Source organism: Lolium rigidum, chromosome 7, assembly GCF_022539505.1.
Source record: "Lolium rigidum isolate FL_2022 chromosome 7, APGP_CSIRO_Lrig_0.1, whole genome shotgun sequence".
NCBI lineage: Eukaryota > Viridiplantae > Streptophyta > Magnoliopsida > Poales > Poaceae > Lolium > Lolium rigidum.
In genome coordinates this window covers 72534746-72539155 of record NC_061514.1, presented here as the reverse complement: position 1 = coordinate 72539155, position 4410 = coordinate 72534746, and positions in this window count along the sequence as shown.

Sequence of the window (4410 nt, the reverse complement as noted above, 5' to 3'; positions counted from 1 at the left end):
AAAAGCAAGCATGATTTTGTTTTGCTTACACGGCGCTGCAACATGCTCCCCCGGTTGCACACATTTTACATGTACCATTGATGCCCTTAAACAATGCCAACATGTCCAAATTCTTGTTAAGTTGTACCCGAGCATTTCAAACATGCAGTACAAAGTTTTTAATCTCGTGAAGTAGTAAGTCATAGTTTAGAGATATTCTTTCTCGCTCCCCTCGCACACAGCAAGAAGGAAACTCCTTTTCTCGCTCGAGCATAGCCGTTAACTCATTTTTATAAAATAGTACCAAAGGTTGGAGAAGATGAACAGTACACATCTACCTATTTTATATATAGCCGCGTGCATAGAGGTAGGATGAGAGAACAACTTTTGGTAATGTTTATGCAGCCTTAATCTGAACATGTCAAATCAAACACATATCCAGATTCCTCACTCACAGATACCACAGGTGTGAGGAATCTCATGTTTCCGCATGTGCAAATCTGGCTTGCACCCGTTGTATGCACACGTTGAGTCTATCACACCCGATCATCACGTGATGCTTCGAAACAACGAGTCTTAGCAACGGTGCTAACTAAGGACGAACACTTTATTGTCTTGATTTTTAGTGAGAGGGATCATCTTATAATTCTACCGTCGCGATCTAAGCAATATAAGATGCATAAAAAGGATTAACATCACATGCAATTCATAATGTGATATGATATGACCCTTTTATCTCGCTCCTTGGATCTTCATCTCCAAAGCACGGGCATGATATCCATCATCGTCGGCGGAGCGTTAAGGTTCATGGCACCGTCTTCATGGTTGTTCACCACATGTAGCAACTATTACAACTATTTTGAAATAATACTACTACATGAAATATAAAGACAACCATAAGGCTCCTGCCGATTGCCACAATACAATAATGATCATCTCATACATATTCATCATCACATCACGGCCATATCACATCACCAAACCCTGCAAAAACAAGTTAGACGCCTCTAATTTGGTTTGCATATTTTACGTGGTTTAGGGTTTTCGAGTAAGATCCAATCTATCTACGAACATGAAACACAACACTGATACTAGTGTTGTCAATAGAAATAGTAAACTGATTCTTAACTATGGTGAGAGAGACAGACACCCGCAAAGCCACTTATGTAATACAAGTTACATGTCAAGCGTGGAGCAGGTCTCATGAATGCGGGCATGTAAAGTTAGCCCGAGCCGCTTCATCACACCATACCGCAAGATGCAAAGTACACATAACAAAAGACAACAAAAGCATCAACACCCACAAAACCATTGTGTTCTACTCGTGCAACCAATCTATGCATAGACACGGCTCTGATACCACTGTAGGGATTCGTAGCATAGAAAACGAAAATTTTCCTACCGCAAGAACGAATAACAAGTCAAGATCTAATCTAGTAGATGGTAGCAACAAGGTGAAGATCAACATACCCTCGAAGATTGCTAAGCATTAACAAGATAAATCTCGTGGTGGATGTAGTCGATCACTTGCCGCTTTCAAAAGTGCGTAGAAGATCTTGACGGTGCCACAATCGAGCATCACCTTCGCACTCGGTCACACGTTCGGTGTTGATGGCAACATCCTTCTCCCTGTTCCAGCGGGCAGTGGATGTAGTAGATACTGATCGGAATCCCGCCATCACGATGGCGTGGTGGCGGTGGTGGTGGAGATCTCCAGCAGCGCTTCTCCTAAGCACCGCGGGAGAATAGGAAGGAGGGGAGTTGATGGCGTGTAAGACACACGTCCGTTGGGAACCCCAAGAGGAAGGTGTGATGTGTACAGCGACAAGTTTTCCCTCAGTAAGAAACCAAGGTTATCGAACCGGTAGGAGTCAAGGAACACGTGAAGGTTGTTGGTGGCGGAGTGTAGTGCGGCGCAACACCAGGGATTCCGGCGCCAACGTGGAACCTGCACAACACAATCAAAGTACTTTGCCCCAATGTAACAGTGAGGTTGTCAATCTCACCGGCTTGCTGTAAACAAAGGATTAGATGTATAGTGTGGAAGATGATGTTTGTTTGCGAAGAACAGTAAAGAACAAGTATCGCAGTAGATTGTATTTCAGATGTAAAGAATGGACCGGGGTCCACAGTTCACTAGTGGTGTCTCTCCCATAAGATGATTAGCATGTTGGGTGAACAAATTACAGTTGGGCAATTGACAAATAAAGAAGGCATAACAATGCACATACATATATCACGATGAGTACTATGAGATTTAATCAGGGCATTACGATAAAGTACATAGACCGCTATCCAGCATGCATCTATGCCTAAAAAGTCCACCTTCGAGGTTATCATCCGAACCCCTTCCGGTATTAAGTTGCAAACAACGAGACAATTGCATTAAGTATGGTGCGTAATGTAATCAACACAAATATCCTTAGACAAATCATTGATGTTTTATCCCTAGTGGCAACGAGCACATCCACAACCTTAGAACTTTACGTCACATCGTCCCAGCATTCAATGGAGGCATGAACCCACTATCGAGCATAAATACTCCCTCTTGGAGTCACAAGTATCAACTTGGCCAAAGCCTCTACTAGCAACGGAGAGCATGCAAGAACATAAACAACATATATGATAGATTGATAATCAACTTGACATAGTATTCAATATTCATCGGATCCCAACAAACACAACATGTAGCATTACAAATAGATGATCTTGATCATGATAGGCAGCTCACAAGATCTAACATGATAGCACAATGAGGAGAAGACAACCATCTAGCTACTGCTATGGACCCATAGTCCAGGGGTGAACTACTCACACATCAATCCGGAGGCGATCATGGCGATGAAGAGACCTCCGGGAGATGATTCCCCTCTCCGGCAGGGTGCCGAAGGCGATCTCCTGAATCCCCCGAGATGGGATTGGCGGCAGCGGCGTCTCTGGAAGGTTTTCCGTATCGTGGCTCTCGGTACAGGGGTTTTCACGACGAAGGCTATAAGTAGGCGGAAGGGCAGCGTTGGAGGGCTGACAGGGGCCCCACACCACAGTGTGGCGCGGGGCCCACCCTGGCCGCGCCGCCTTATGGTGTCAGCGCCCCGTGGCCCCACTTCGTATCTCCCTCGGTCTTCTGGAAGCTTCGTGAAAAAATAAGACCCTAGGCGTTGATTTCGTCCAATTCCGAATATTTCCTTTGTAAGATTTCTGAAACCAAAAATAGCAGAAAACAACAACTGGCTCTTCGGCATCTCGTCAATAGGTTAGTGCCGGAAAATGCATAATAATGACATAAAGTGTGTATAAAACATGTGAGTATCATCATAAAAGTAGCATGGAACATAAGAAATTATAGATACGTTTGGGACGTATCAGGAGTGGCTAGGGTTTGGGGAGAGGGGGCACTTGGGCGCCGGCCTTGGGTGCCCTTGGTGGTGCGGCTCAATTGGTGTGGCCAGCCCCCTCCCCTCTCCCTCTCTTTATATAGGTGGAACCTTCTAGGGTTGCCCCAAAACCATGTTGAAGTCCAACTCCAAAAACTGCCTTTTGGGTGAAACCTAGGGGAAGTGGGATTCCTCCCTTTCCTTCTCCCTTGGCCAACCAAGGTCGTGGAGTCCTTCTTGGTTGGCTGGTTAGGGTTGGTGGAGTCCTTCCGCGACTCCACCTTCCATGGTGATTTCTTCCGGAAGGTTCTAGAATATTCTAGCGCCTTCCATAAATGCACCAGATCATTTCCAAACTTGGAAAGTGACTTCCTATATTTGAATCTTATTCTCCGGACCATTCCGAAACTCCTCGTGATGTCCTGGATCCCATCCGAGACTCCGAACCATATTCGAACTCCATTCCATATTCTATATCTACTTAAAACGACATCAAACCTTAAGTGTGTCACCCTACAGTTCGAGAACTATGCGGACATGACCGAGACTCCTCTCCGATCAATAATTAATAGCGGGACCTGGAGATCCATAATAGCTCCCACATATTCAATGATGACTTCGTGATCGAAAGAACCATTCACATAAAATAACAATTGCCTTTGTCTCGCGATATTTTACTTATCCGAAGTTTGATCGTCGCTATCTCCATACCTAGTTCAACCTCGTTACCGATAAGTACTCTTTACTCGTACCGTGATATGATATCCCTTGTGAACCAGTCACATGCTTGCAAGCTAATTGGACGTCATTCCACCGAGAGGGCCCAGAGTATATCTATCCGTCATTAGGATGGACAAAATCCCACTATTGATACAAGTGCCTCAACCCTATACTTTCTTAACACTTAATGCCACCTTTATAACAACCCATTTACGCAGTAGTGTTTGGTGTCATCAAAGCATTCATCCGTTGTAGGTGATTAACATGATCTCATGATCGAAGGATTAAGTTACTATGCATATTAAAGCTTGAAGCACAAAGAACTAAATGACTTGAC